Raw genomic sequence first — 16492 nt, 5'->3', positions numbered from 1 at the left:
TTGCAAATGACAGCCTTCTTTTTTGCAGAGCCACTAAGTAGGAGTGTCGAAAAATGTGATCAAGACCTTAAGTCTATTGGCCAAGACCTTTTAATTTATAAGATCAATTTATAGATAACATTATACAGAGTTGAAAGGTCTCTAAATTCCTTTATCACTCATAGAATTTTCACCTTAGGAATTTAAGTAATATATGCATGATTAATGGATGATAGCAATCTACCCAAATTTAAGCATGACTACATAACTCTTGTAACATCATTGCCAATTAAATTTGAATAACTTTTGAATGTTCAAATAGCGTTGAAAACACTATGAACGTTTAGACCCCCAATTTACAAATTACTAATTCAAGATTATAATCAAACAATAAATGTGAGGAACATGAACATAAGCTAAACAAATAATTAATAAACAATCTAAACCAAATAAAATCACATCTATAGCAAAAATTAAATGGAAAAGATTAAAGGAAAAGAGATGCAAACACAAGGACAACACAACGATGTGTTATCGAAGAGGAAACCGAAGCCCTCGGCGTAAAACCTCTCCGCTGACCTCTAAGCAGTAAATAATCCACTAAAGAATGTAGTTGGGATGCATGAACAGCAGAAGACCCTCCAAGCCTAATCTACCCAATGTACCTAAGCCCTCCAAGTTTCGTACTCCAACGAGGTTACGCCGAACCTATTTCTTCTTTAGCTTACCGGATTCCGCTATAGCCCATAGCATCAACCAATAGTCATTGGTCCCTTCCTAACTGCTTCCCAAAGCACCAAATAGCCTTCTCACAGATATGGGTATAGTGAGAAAATGATTTGGATAAGAACCTCTCAAGGATGTAACAATGGAGAGGGTGAGAGTAGAGGAATTTGAAGAGTCTCTATGTGAAAATTATGGATGAATCAATCTTGTTTTCTCTAGGGTTTCTCTCTCAAAATTCCCTCTGGAAGCTTTCTACATTTTTTGGGTATAAAGGATATTTATACAAGGGTGAGAATGGAATGTGAAGAGTCAGGTTTTTCAAAACAGAGCTGATTGGCGGCTTGGCCTAGCGACTTGACTAAGTCGCGAGTTCAAGCCGCGAGATAACAGAATGGCCAGGCTAGGCTTTTTGTCCTGTAGTGCTCCAGCTGGCGTGACTATTCATCTTCTCGCACGCTTCACTCGTGTGCTACAGTTGGCGGCTTGCCAGTTGCAAGTCCCAGCCACATATCTCTGCATCCTTGTACAATCTTGAGCATTTCTTTATACTCTCTCACTCACTACCCTTACATGATTTCCACCTAAATACAGGGTTACTAATTGCTAAATTACAAGCAAATTTGGCACGGAATAAAAACAACAAGATGGTTGATTAAATTCAACCTTACAACTTTGATAAATAAAAATAAAATAAAATAAAATAAAAGAGGAGGCATGCATGTATAGTGTCCGAGCCTAGGACTTTAAGTGGAGCTATCTGTTTTAGAGCAACCTCCATCTCATATGAAGGAACTCACTGATTAAGTCTACGTTGATCTCTGCTGTCATTTCACAGTTTACTCCCTGTATAGCTTGGTTGAAATTGCTTGGGCTAGACACATCAAAGAATCGTGGTAAATGGTAATAGTCCAGTAGAAAACCAAAAATGATATCACCATCTCTCAACCCGAATATAGAATTATGCCATTGGCGTCGAGTAGCTTTACTTTGAAATTTGAAAATACCGCATATTATATATGGTCAACCACTTGAAGCCACAACAATCTCGCTAGTTTAGAATTATGCCATTTTCTTCCTTCTCCAATAAACGGTGTTCTTGTCTTAAAATTCCCTTTGTCTCATAATCTCCACCACTCAATACACGCCTATTGAAGAAGAATAGTCTTCCTTCCTAACACTTCCAAATTTCCTTTTACTCCATAGTTGCAATCTTTTTTGGCATACCTTCACCTTCTCTTTCAATTGGAAAATAGCGCATGCATGCCATCAGTATTATGCTCCCATTCATGCTGACTTTCTAGTTTCCTCTCACCCATGTATGATCCAGCATCGACCCACATATTTCCTCAGCACTCACCACCCCTCCCTTGTCTCGTGACTGTCAAAATCTCAACCGACATCTTAGTCTTTCAAACCGGCTTTCATCCAACCATGTTAATTGATTAGGAACACAATAATATGCAGTGGGTCTTTAATTTCTCACTATAAACATGAGTTTCCAAACTATTCACAGTTCCCAAGCTAGCCTATGACAGTTCTAAACTATGCAACTCATTGTTCTCAGTGTGTGGCTGGAAACCAGCCTTCTTCATTGGACGGAAGATCTTATCGTGCAACTGCTTGCTTCTTCCACACCAGTCCCTCTCCCTCAGCTTCCTGGGAAGCTCTACGTTCATAGAGGCTGATTCTGGGCTTGTACCGTACTGATCAGCTAATTAAACTTCTTGCTAGATTCAGTTTGGCCCGCTATTCTATTGGAATTTGAAATCTCTTTCAGCACACAGCGTGGGTTTTCTTGGGCCCATAACATGATTAAAGTGGGCTTGTGGATTTTCACCACAGGCTGAGATAAACCATACTTGGCCCACCAATTTGCTTATTGAGTTGTGCTAGAGTCACCGAAAAGTCCACAGAATTTTTCACTCCCAACTCAAATGTGAGTAAAAATACTATGAAATTTTTTGGTGCCATTTATTTATTTTATTTTTCCAATTTAAGCATAAAAGTCCCTTCCTCTAAAAAAAAAAGTGATGGTTCGCTTGTAGCTTAATGGTTAGGGCATCAACATAGAGAGTGGCTTTGTCTATGACTATGAAGACTTGAATGAGTTTCTTAAAGAATGTTCTGATTGGACTCTATCTATGTTTACCTTTTTTAGATCATGGAAAATATATCAGTGAAGTTTTTAACACTATACCCTCACCCTCTTGGACTTTTTCCCTAGTGTCAATCTCAATTCTCAATTCTCAATCACACCCCCCCCCCTCTCTCTCTCTCTCTCTCTTAAACTTTCAAATAAAGCAATTTTCCTTCCAACTTTCATCCTATTCTCAATTTATCTCTTCATGGATTTTTTTTTTTTCAATTTCTAAACTATTGTGACATCAATCATGACAAAAAAGAGTGTCTGGCATGCATATGTCATGAATCTCAAATTATGTTCAAAACTATGAAATAATACCAATCCTTGATAACTTGTTCATAATCAAGAACAAAATCATTATATTTTATGTTAAATAAATTATTTATAACTCAATTTTCTTATAACAATTTTATATGATTATATAGATTCTAAAAGGAGAGACAAATGATACCCTTTTGGTTGACATGTGGAAATGAAATAGACTAAATTGAAAGTTCAGGGGCAAAATACCTCAACTAGAAGTGCAATGGATAATTGATACAAGGAACAAAGATATTTCCCATCTTAATTGATGGATTTCTTCAAATGATGTGAACGCATAGTTTAAACACACACACACACAAAAAATTCCTCACTCCTCTATTGGCTCTCTATATGGCTTAAATTTACAAGGCAAAGTAGGGCGGTTCAACATAATTTGAGGTCTAAGACAAAAATTTTATGCAAGACCTTTAATATGTAAATATTAATTAAAAAATTTATTTAATACTAATCAAATCAAGATTAATTTGATACATTAAATACATAATTTAATAAATAATACCAACTAAACTAATATTAATTTCATATAGTGAATTGAATATCATAGTTGAACCATGAATATTAATAAAAAGATATAGAGATATATTACGATTAAAATATATATTTCATTTTGGATGTATAACGATGCATAGTTAAGAAAGGTTGTGATATAATTTTTAATTTTATATCTTGTTTTTAAGAGAGAGAGAGAGAGAGAGAGAGAGAGAGAGAGAGAGAGAGACATAGATATTATTTGGTATGCGGTTTTGTAGGATGTCAATTTACAAAAATTAAAGTCTCAAACTATTAGAAGAGATTAATCTATAATTGATGATTTAACACATTTGTAACATTTTTTTGAAACATTTTAGGGTTCTATTGGTCTCATACTTTGAGAGTCTTAATAGAAATGAAAAGGAAAAATGCGCTAAAAACATTAAAAAACAACCTTTAAAAAATTTGTATCATCCTTAATATTACTAATTAAAAAAAAAAATGCACAACCATTATATATACTAGTATTTAACCCGCACAATGCACGAGATCATTTTACATATTGATGATCTTTGCATCCAACATAAACTTAATTCTCATAATTTAGTATACTTAAGCATAGAGTATCCAACATCCGCTAAAATTTTTAAACATTACTCTCTTCAAATCACATCACGTATGCACTTCCATTCTCCAATAGACTACTTGAAGGAACATATGAAATGAGCAACCACCACTTGTATTACTTTCATTGCATTCAAATGAGTTTGAATGAAGGGAATTCTCAAGAATGCTTCTCTATTTTGCATGCAAAAATGCAATATCTTCAAAATCATCCAATATCTTCAAAAAAATTAAAACTTGACTTACTTTGAGCAAGAAGATTGACATAAAAATCTAAACTTGGTGGACTTGTCGTAAACTTGGTATACTTGTCATCAACTAACAAACATCATAACTTACTTAGAAATAAGGAGAAACAAATAATTACAATTTATTACAATGGAAATATTTAGAAAATAGTGCAAATATATCCAATGAATTGGTATAACATCGTTGTCTAAACATTTGAGACTAATCTTCAAATTCGAGTCAGTACATTGAGAAGGATATTCATCAAGGGTTTGTTGTAAATGATAATTTGATGGGACATTTGCTCTTAATCTATGGGGGGCTATTTCTAATAAGCCACCTGAAAATTAAGCGAATTCAAAATATCACTGTAAGAAACAAATATAGCACCGAATTTGTCAGGAGTTTGATGAAACCTAACACAAAAAATGAACACAAGAATTACATAATGGCAAGATAATGGGTCTGTAATTTAGATAATATAGAGACCATCAAAAAAATATATTAAAAGGCAACCTTTATAAAGAATAGTCCCTTTGGACTCATTTTTTTTCAGTATTAATAGTATCATTACAAACTCATATAATGTGTCCTCTCCTATAATTCCAATTCACATGAAAATTGCTCTAGGTATTATAAGTTCTATTGCAATTTTGTTACAAACCAATTTGGAAGCTGAATTATGATGCCATGTATTATCGGTCGGCAAGTCCACATCAATTCACAACAAAAATGTACTCAATGTCTAGTAGTATAGATCATTGTGAATTAAGTTCAATGCATAATTAACCATTATTCCTCACTAAAACAACCATAATAAACAGGACCCAAAAAGATCTAACCTTGGCAACTAAATCCAATACAATTGACACAAAAAAGTTGCAAATAACATTAGACATCCATGCCCATCATTGTAAATTTAGTTCAATGTATAATTAAACAGATACCCATTAATCATTATTCCTCACATAACAAACCCAACAAAATAAAAAAAAATAAAAAACCCAATAGCAATACCAACTTCCCAAACTACCCAAAAATTCAATACCTTTCACCTCGGTTCACCTTGGCCTCCTTCTTCCCAGTCCCATTTGCTTCCACCTTCTCCCCTAAATATATTTTGATAGTTGATAATTAAAAAAATAAAAATAAAAGGCCTTCATAAAACTTTTTTTTTTTTTTTAACAAAACAATAGTGGTATTTATTGAGAACTTATAAAACTTGTACATCAGTAACTATTGAATCTAAAATACATTCTAGAATATCTTACCAAGTACATGAGTTGAGTATGCTGTGTCACCTTAAAAGAATGCAATGCACCTGAAAGCATGACGAAGAGTTAGCAGGTCGTGCAGAAGGTTTTCAATCTTAAAACAAATTAAGTTCTTGAATAAAGGAGCTATATTCATACTTTACCTCTAGGTCTCATATTGACAAATGCTTGGCAAATTCCAAGGCTTTGCACATCCCCACAGTTAGCACTTCCAATCAATCATTACCGATATCCAACAAATCTGGCGGTCCCCAAGTAATGCTCATATACCAAACAGAAAAGCCTTTCCAAGGTTTTTTTTATGGGAAACAAATTTAATAATCATCAATTCTTTTCAAGCATATAATAGTGAACTTCTGTTGTGTTGCATAGCCTGAGTCTTTTTGTTTCAACCAAAGTTTAGTACACCAAACCCAGTAATAGAGGATGCACACTATCAAATATTACACAAACTCATTAGTGAACTTATTGAAACCTTGCTCATAGGTCATGTGAAAAATCCAGTAACAGAAGTCATAAATTCTAATAAACGGATCTGAATATTATACAAATTACCTTTTCAATATTCAAATATCATAAAACATATAAAATAGTTCTTGACAATGTAATAAACCACATAAAATAGTAATAGACAATGTCATAAACCAAATAAGTCAAACACAAAAATCCCAATAATGTTTCCTTTTTTACTGAACACCATGAGCCTTCTCTTTATCCCATACCAAGCGACTTCTAGGCATTTGGGATATCTTCTAGATCTACAATGCAACAATTCCCGTAAATTATATTACTGATCAAAAATTGGCTAGCCCAATTGCAATTATCAATACAATAATGGAATGTTAAATTGTCAAAATTAAGGTGGAGTACAATTGAAAAGTGTATTATCGAGCTCCTTTTGGTGTAGGGAAGGGTGCTGCCTAAATAGCCTATTGTGGTTTTTTTTTTTTTTTTTTTTTTTTTTTTTTTTTTTTTTTTTTGCTTATTCTCATAATTTTATTTCCTAGGCTTGTCATCAATTTTTTTTATTCTTAAGTTGATACTAAAAGAACATGAAGATGTTTGAAGGTCAGTGTTATCTAGTTTGTTAGTTTTATGACTCTAGATGGTATTTGGTTGTTTGTTAGTTCATAACAAACAACTCAAGCCTTTCAATTTCCTTTTTGACAATATCTAAATCACCCAAGCTCCACAATTGAGCAAAACATTTTCTATCTCATACCTGGTTCAAGTAATAGTTATAAAAATTTAGACCAAAAAGGAAGAACATGCAAATGAAGTCTTGACATACCTAATTGGCAGATTTGTGTAGAAATTTAGTCCAAAAAGAGTTATAGAAGCACCTATATTAAAGGAGAAAAGAGGAGCTATAATTACTTCACTGCAAGGACATTGAGGAAATTAAGAAATACGTATGACATCCAAATGCTAGGTGAACAGTAGAAAGCTAAATTTAAAAGTGTTGATGCAATATTCTAATAAATGCAGAACCATTATCCTTTGCCAACTGAGAAGATGGGGAACCAAAGAAGACAAAGGCAGAACTCATGTAATTTTTCAATTCACTATTATAGAGGAAAGAACAAATTACAAAAAGGATATATTAGATATTGCATGGCCCAAGGCATCACTTGGTGGCCATGCCATCAAATTGTGCCTACATTGTTTCACACTTTAGAGTGACACAGCAGAACCTATTAAGGATTATTCAAAAAAATACCAAGAATTAAATGCACAACAGAAATTAGACAATGGAATAAGAGGAAATGGTGATTTTCATAACTGCTCTATCTAATTAGTTAAGTAGATGCAAAGAGAAAGCGATTGTACCAAGATCCAAGTTGTTTTCTCCCTTGTGTGTATAACACACTGCCATCCAACACCTGAAGTGGGTCATCAAACATAAGTTTTAGTATCTCAAACTGATGAAGTCATCCTCTAATTCCAAACGCTCTTTGCCTCAAGCTGCCATTAATATTAGTTCCAATGCTTTAGAAATATGGTGGTCTTATAGAGAATGAGTCAGGCAAACAACTGTAATAAAGTACCAAAAATAATATGAAAAAAAAAAAATATATATATATATATAAAGAACCCATAACTGAAGGGTTGCAAGGAATTTGAAGGAGCGTTAGAACGGCAGTAGCAGTTGACAGGGGTGATGAAAAGGCTAAACTGAAAGAAGGGAAAGGGGAGACTCATTGGGCATTCATCCTTTCATTTTCGTTTATATGAACATTGACCAAAATGGAGATTCAGACTCATTGGGCAAATTATTCTTAAATCCTTGCCAATGTTCTTTTCATTTCAGGAGCCCTCGCATCAGTGTCACTGGCTTCAATCTTTCTGCCACACTTTCTTGGTTGATTATTTCTCATCGTATGGGCTTTTCTGCCAATTATAATTGCACGCCACTTTCTTATGTTTACATACAGGTGGATTTGCCTAAGAATATCGAGGTAATTTACTCCATTCGTAACATTTCAAGCGGACTTATGGGACGCATCACAGTGCAGCAAAGAAGTTACCTAGGTGATATTAGGCTATTAGGGAGGGTCTTATTATAGTTTTAGATGATAAAATATTGTATGTATTTAGTCATTGTATTATACTAATCTTTCATGCTTGTATGTTTTGTAATCTTGTATTGTACTATGTTTGGAGGTCCACTAGCTTAGTAGGTTCTAATCTGAATGTAAAATCTCCCTGAATTTGTGTACCATATGGATCCATGCATTATAACAATGCCCTTTAAGAGACCATTAGGTCTAAAATCTAAATGAAATATATATATGTTTCATGCTATAACATTTATTTTTTGGATAAATATGCTATAACACATGAACCAAAATTTGCAAGAATTTGCAAATCATATAACGTAGCCTTTGATAGTTGACACTTAATTGAAACCGCACAACACAAATATACAAGGAAGTGTTTGAAAACCATTATTAGGTCACGTTATCCCTCGTTTGTAATTTATAATTGGTTCATGAAATCATCTCAACTATATTTTTGTCTAATGATGGGCCAATATTTTTTACTTTGATAGTATTGATACTTCTACTACTTCATTATTAACAGGAAAAAATTAAAAAGCTACTTTGATAACGAGAACCATGGTACATTGTACTTACACTATTTGATGTATCAAAAGGACTCTATTGGCAACTTCAATCACATCCGAACCAGTGAAGACAAGCTCTCGTTCAAAGACTCTTCCACTCTAGGTAGTAGGTACCCACGAGTTACAGAACTTAGTTTTGAATTGGGGCTTTTTGTTATTGAAGCAAAAGGCATTTTTGACTTGGGATGAATAAAAGTCGGGACCTAATTTTGTAATGGAGCTTTTAGCAACCTTGAATGGATGGAATACTACCCCAAATTAATTGTTTAGTCAAAAACTAAACTATGATTTGCTCAAATTATGGACCGATCCTTTTGGAAACAGAATAGGGGCCTCCTTTTCGCCACAGACCCTTCAGATAATGCAAGAATGTTAGTCAAGAAGAATGGGGAACGAAGATAGGGCTCCTGCGCTTTACACCTAATGAGTAAACTCCGTGAAGTCAAAGGAAGACTAGAACAGACTATATTAGTTCACATTTATTGTTCACTCCGTACATCCAAGTTTCATAATTTCACGAGTGATATACAAATGTTTTATTGATGTTCAAGCTTAAAAAAAAAAGTGATATGGGTGATAGGTAGTGATGATGTACATTAATGAGTGTGACAGAATTAATATCCATAATAAAACAATTTTTGGACAACAAGAAAAGGAAATTGTTGTTTTATTTTGGCCCGTGTACACTTAGATTGTTTAACCTAATTTAAAAACCAAGTTGATACTTAGGTTTATTATTCAAATCTGGGTTAAACACAAACAATCATATTACAATAGTGGAAAACTAAAGAAGACTAGTGCTATTATGACTTAGGAAAACCAATGAAACCGTCCAGTCAGGTTGATACTTAGGTTTATTATTCATTTCTAGGTTAAACACAAACAATCATATCACAATAGTAGAAAAGAAAAGAAGACAAGTGATATTATGACTCAAGAAAACCAATTAAACAGCCTAGTTTCAAGGTAAAAAACCTAGGAAGGATTTAACCTAAAAAATCCACAAAGCAACAAATTCACTATATGGAATGGAAGATTTACAATTTAGACCCTTGTGCACTAAAATTGTTTAACCTAATTATTTAACCAAGTTGATATTTAGGTTTATTATTCAAATCTAGGTTAAACACAAACAATCATATCACAATAGCGGAAAAGTAAAGAAGACAAGCGTTATGATGATTCTAAAAAACCAATGAAACCGTCCAGTTTTTCAAGGTAAAAAACCTTAAGAGGATTTAATCTAAAAAATCCACAAGGCAACAAATTCACTATATAGAATGGAAGTTTTACAATAGATTTTTCCCTAAATCTAAAGCTGCCTTTTATAGTACTTACTCATGTGACTACACGAAATTCCGAATTCTTGGACTCTTCTATCTTTTTTTTTTTTTTTTTTTTTTTTTTGAGAAAAAGGTCACTAAATATTATTAAGGTAGGCTAGTAAGGTTAACCTGAACAACAAGTAATAGATTTGGTGGTACATCTTCCATCTAAACTTGCATATGATTGAGGGATTTTGAGTTCCTTGCTAGAGAGTGGGCTAACTTATTACCCGAGCGGCGTACAAGAGAAGTTTTAAAAACTGAAAAGAAGCTACTAAGGTATACAATGTCTTGCACTAAATGTCCATAGGGCGTGAAGTTCCTGCCTTCTGCTAGCAAAGCCTTGTGTAAAATTTTATAATCCCCTTTCAAGTATGATGTGGTCACAACCCAGCTCCACAGCAAGTTCAAGAGCTCTTCATGCTGCAAGAACCTAGACCTCGATGACTAACATTGGTAGGGGGATTTTTTGAGACAACGATGCCATAACTCGGCCTTCTTTGTTTCGTATGACAACAGCCAAACCTGCACTTCTATCGTCGGCAAATGTGGCACTGTCAAAATTAATCTTGTACAAATTATCTTGGGGCAGAGTCCATGTTGCTGTCTGTGTTCTTCTCTGCTTTATGGACGTCATGGGACTGGAATGGGACTCAAGTTGTCACTCCCGAGAGTGTTCTAGTACCTTGTCCAATGGGAGTGTTGGTTTCCCGAGTCAGAGATTATTTCGCCGATTCCACAAGTTCCATAACACCAAGGAAAAGAGAGTCGGATCTGCTATACCTACAAAAATAAAACCAATAAAGTTAGTGAAGCATGTGCTCTATTTGAGAGAGCCTTGATTCTATGCTGGTATGGAATTTTCGAGAGATTGCAAGGCGAGACAACAGTAGAATGCGTGCATTATATCTTTATCTTCCTTTTTGCATATCTCACATTGTCCATCAGGTGCTATCTTGTGCCGAAACAAGTTTGCTTTTGTAGGTAGAGAGTTTTTGTTGCACACAAACACCCTCATTTGTGACTCTAAAATCCCACTCAAAACTTTAGATTATTAGCAATAGTTGATCTTGTGATGGCAGAAACTTCTACAATATTGAATCTTGAGTTTCTTCAAAAAATAACATTGGTAGAAGATTTTAGAGAGTTTTGGGTATAAAAACCCTAGATCTACAATAGAAGGCACAAAAAAAACTATTCTCTCTCTAAAACCTCTTTAAAACATGCCTTAGGGTTTTCTTTAATACCAGGAGAATTAGATATAAAACCCTAATCACTAAATGGACTTAATGGGTTGATGGGCTTTAATTAAATTCTGTAAAAACGCATCTTGATCGGGTTAACCTTCTTCTTGATCGGTCGAACTTGGCATGTTTCAAACTTCCTAAACTTGCATCTACCTTGTTTTTGTATTTTGGCTTGCAGCACCTTAAGTATGAATGAGCATTGTGACCACTTGTTTATAGTGATTGCTTGTTTTGGTCTTACCATGGTTTATTGTTTTATTCCATTGTGCTTGATCACATTGTGTTTACTCCATTTGCATTACAAGTTTTTTGCATACAATGAACTTATTGTGTTGTTGTGTTTTAGGAGTTACTTGTTCTTATAATTCAAAAGTTTCACAGATTCTAGAGTAGGTGTGAGTGAGTTTTCCAACTGTTCCTAACTCACGCTCAAGTCTAGATTTTGTTATATGGTTTTGTCACGAATAGCCAAAGGGAGAGATTGTAAGGTTAAAATTTATCAACTATTTTGTTGGCTTTTTTCGTGCAATTTGCTTGTAATTTAACACTAGTAACCCTGTATTTAGGTGGGATTCATGTAAGGGTAGTGTGTGAAGAGAGGTGAAGAATTGCTCAACTTTGTGCCAAGAAGCAGGGACTCGCGGCTAGGACTCGCGACTGACTCGCGGCTTGCAAGCCGCCAACTGCTATGCACGTGAGAAGCATGTAGGGAGGTGAAGGGTCACGCCAGCTGCTCACTACAGGACAAAAGTCTAGACTGCCAGGCCGTTATCTCGCGACTTGAACTCCGACTTGGACTAGTTGCGAGGCCAAGCCACTAACCAGCCCTTTTGGGAAAAACTGACTCTTCGTATTCAAACACACACCACTATATATAGACCCTTATACCCACGAAATGTAGAGAACTTTCTGAGAGAATTTTGTGAGAGAAACCCTAGAGAAAAACAAGATTCCTATTTCCAATTTCACTAAGAGACTCTTTAAATTCCTCTACTCTCTTCCTCTCAATTGTACATCCTTAAGAGGTCATTGGCCAAATCCTTTTCTCATCACACCCACGTTTGTGAGAAGGTTCATTTGGTGTTAAGGGAAGCAGTTTGGAAGGACCAATAGTTATTGGTTGATGCTATGGGTTATAGCGGAATCGTAAGCTAGAACAGAAAAAGGTTCGCAAACCTCGTTGGAGCAAAAAGCTTGGAGGGCTTAGGTACCTGGTAGATTAGGCTTGGAGGGTCTATTGCTGTTCATGTATCCCAACTACATTTTCTAGTGATTTTGACCGCTCGGAGGGAGGTAGAGAGGTTTTATTCCGAGGGATTTGGTTTCCTCTTCGATAACACATCGCATGTTGTCCTTGTGTTTGCATCTCTCTTCCCTTTATCTTTACCATTTAATTACTGCTATGATTGTGATTATTTATGATTTAGATTGTTTATCAATTTGTTAAACTTGTTATCATTTTCTGCACATACATTGTTTGATATAAAGCTAAATTGGTAATTTTGTAATTGGGGTCTAAATGTTCATAGTGTTTTCAATGCTACTTGAACATTCAATCATTTAAAAGCTTTTTGATTCTTTTTTATTTTTCTTTTGATTTTTTTTTTCTTTTTGAGCATAATTAAAGAATGCATGGATATATAGGAGATAGAAAAGAAATAACCTTGTTACGTATTGTCTTGTGTATATATATATATATATATATTTCAAATATCTTGTTTTATCTTGCTGTGCAAGTGCTACACCTTATCGAGTATGACTTTTATGATTTGCATACAAGTGTTCATGATTGGCGAGTAACAGTGGTGTGATGGTTATTTATGGCTTTTCTTAGGATTTTCTATTCTTACAATCAAAATATATGACATCAAAATCAAGATCTTTGTTTAAAGAATATAAACAACACCCACAATTAAGCACTAAATAACACAAACTAATAAAGTGCAAAAAGTAGCTCATCAAAGCTAAGCAAGGTACACAGTCATGAAATGTAAATTTCATTGGCCAAAGTTAATTACATACTTAGTGGTGTGCAATAAAAAAAATAAAAATCCTTTTATGTTTTTTAAAATAGACCAAAAATAAAAAAGCATACATTATGCTAAATGAATAAAAAAAAAAATGCAAAAGCAATGCATGACAACATGTATTCATAAACAGGCTCAACTAAGCTATAGAGGATACACAAACAAGAAATATCAATTTTTTAATTAACCCATGAGTACATGTACAAACTAGTACTGATGGAAATAAATGTAAACGCAGCGAAAAAATAACGGATCTACATGTTCGAAATTGACAACATAAGTTAAGTAAATTTCAAATTTGAGAACAAGAGAGCGTACCTTGAAGCGTGAATTTCAAAACGAAGATTGAAGCACTTAGAAATACTTTTAATCTTCACTCAATTTCACTAACGCCCAAGAAGTGTGGACTCTCAATTGGTTACAAAGGGATGGTTAGATAGTGACATACACTCACTTCCACACTATTACAATGTTGTTTTTCTCACTCAAAAAATTTGTACGTTTTTTCCTTTGTATCTAACCAATTATTTAATTAGGCTGGCCTTTTGGGCCTTTCCAATTGGGCTTAAGTATGTGGTTTGGAGTGGACCAAAAGAGACCAATAAGACACTAGCTCCAATGGGTTTTGGGTATTTTTGTCAACTCTTGACAAGTCCAAAGTTACCATTAACTATATTTAATACCACAATATAAATATAGTTGCACTCTAGGTCTTATCTATAAATTATATCCACAGACTTTATTATACATTCAACCCCTTCATTAAATATTGTAGTAATACAAAGTCATTAATGTAGACTCACTTTGTAAATTATACATCTTAATCCTTGTGTACCCTTTAATCTTTTAATGTTATTCATTATATATTTATGAAATTCAATTTCATAAATATATACTTTAGTTTACTAAAGTGGTTAGGCCTAACTCTCTGAATAACAAACTCATTAAACTTATCTCAAGGAATACTTTATATCTCCTTAAGAGACTATGAATTCCATCTCGAGAATACATGTTCCATCAAACTAAATGTGGCTGCCCAACATACTGAGGTTTTGACCATTACTATAGATCTCACTCTGATATATCAAAGCAACCTACACTCATATCAGGTCCATTATTCTTCAAGATTAAGAGTTCATGCAAATACAAGTCGTGAGATTTATTATTCATATGACAATCTTTAGGAAAATAATAAATCTCAAGCAATCTAGTTTAATATGTTTTAACTCTTAAAAATATTAACACATCAACCAAAAGTCTCACTTCATGATCAAGAAAATTATCATGGTTGATATGTTATAGTCTTCGCAGATGAAATGCCCAATTTCATCACCGACTACGAACTATAATTCTGTTTACAAAGAACTTTGATTTATATCTTCTGTGACTTTTCACAAAATCACATACTATGCATCTTATGGACTAAATGATAATGTCTGAATATTCATGTTATCATTATTTCAGATAATAATAAAACAAATTCATTAAACACATATTAAGTTATACATAATATCATACACAATGTCAAACTTAATATCATATATAGTATCATAAATAGGATTTAAGGGCACTAATCTTAACAAGTGCATACTTATACAAAATCAGAAATAGTCAGCACTCAATTATGCAACACATACTTTTTATATTTCTCCACAATATCAAGCATGTTCTAAGTCAAGAGAGAGATATTATAATTCATGTAATCCTCAAAAAAAAAAAAAAAATGGACATAAAATAAAATAATTTTGTCTTTTTGAAAATTTTCAATGTTTTTGGATTTTTTTTTAATAATCAAAACAACCAAAGAAAATAAAACAACAAAAAAATGAAAGAAAACATGTCCATAAATAATTGAAATAATTAAATTAAGGACAAGTTGAAAGCTCAGATTTGTGCTAAAATACAAGAGCTTGTTTAGACCCCAATTTTAAATTACGACTTAGTTGTTTTTACTCTAACTTATCTAATACGGAACAAAAGTAAATGATGCGCAATCACCTAATGCATACACTTGAACAATACAAATATATGCACGGAAAAGATAACACAAGATAACACCAAGACGTGTTATCAAAGAGGAAATCGAAGAGTTGGTGAAAAACGTTTTCGTGAAATAAAGTTGGAGTACATGAATAACACAAGACCTCCAGCCTAGTCTACCCAGTACCTGAGCCCTCCAAGCTCCTGCTACCAACGAACTTCTGGAGTCTTGTCTTCACTAGCTTTCTGGATCCCTAATACCGCCCAATTGATCTACCAAGCCTCACCAGCTTCTTTCAAATCCCAAACTTCCCAAGCTCTAAATCACTTTTAACACTCTGAAAAGTTGTGAGTTGTGTTTGAGCACAAATTTCTCTCAAGGTATGACAAGGGAAGAGGGAAAGAAGAAGAGACTACAATGATTTCTCATTAAAGGATGAGTAGCGCTCTCTCTCTAAAAGATGGATGTGTTGTGTTGTAGAAACCTATTTGGGGTTTTCTCTCTAAATATAGCTACTTTACTTTTATGGGTAATGAGGGTATATATAGTATGGGTGAAGGGTAAGAAAGTCACACTTAAAATTCTCTAGGCAGAATGTTTCGCGGGTATCTCATGAGATGGCTTATCTTGCAAAGTACTCGTGAAATGCAGCCTGACACTTGACTCTTCAGCTTCTAACATGTACTTCTCAGTGCCTTTTTCACGGGAACCTTTCTCACAAACTTCTTGCGAGTTAGTCCGAAACTGCATTGATCTTCATTTCATACTCGATTCTTCACCAACTTAATACAAACCCAATACAATAAAATCCTACAAAATACAAGGAACAAAATTAATGTAATTACAACACTTTTTGTCATGAAATAAATTCAACATAAAACATAGTTATAAATCACAACTTTACACATGTAAAAAACACTCACTTAGCAAATCTTTTTCACCCATACAACACAAGTCTTTGGCTTTGTGGGTGAAAATCCATGAAAATCAGAGTGTATTTAAGGGATTACACACTT

General features: G+C 33.9%; 1 long non-coding RNA gene across 3 annotated transcripts; it reads right to left on the bottom strand.

The window, feature by feature from the left end:
- Positions 1–4653: 4653 nt before the first annotated feature.
- LOC136068070 (uncharacterized) lies at positions 4654–7290 on the bottom strand. 3 transcript variants are annotated; one of them, XR_010629467.1, is made up of 5 exons: positions 7061–7290; positions 5913–6202; positions 5767–5816; positions 5544–5604; positions 4654–4911 (listed from the first exon to the last, which is right to left on the bottom strand). It is a non-coding gene; the product is annotated as an uncharacterized LOC136068070 (long non-coding RNA). The 3 variants fall into 3 exon arrangements; XR_010629466.1 differs by lacking the exon at positions 4654–4911 and having other exon boundaries at positions 5257–5604; positions 7061–7289; XR_010629468.1 differs by lacking the exon at positions 4654–4911 and having other exon boundaries at positions 5257–5604; positions 5913–6010; positions 7061–7260.
- Positions 7291–16492: the final 9202 nt, after the last annotated feature.

The sequence above is a fragment of the Quercus suber genome, unplaced genomic scaffold, assembly GCF_002906115.3.
Source record: "Quercus suber isolate HL8 unplaced genomic scaffold, Cork oak 2.0 scaffold_97, whole genome shotgun sequence".
In the NCBI taxonomy this organism is placed as follows: domain Eukaryota; kingdom Viridiplantae; phylum Streptophyta; class Magnoliopsida; order Fagales; family Fagaceae; genus Quercus; species Quercus suber.
This window is presented reverse-complemented; position numbering and strand designations above follow the sequence as displayed.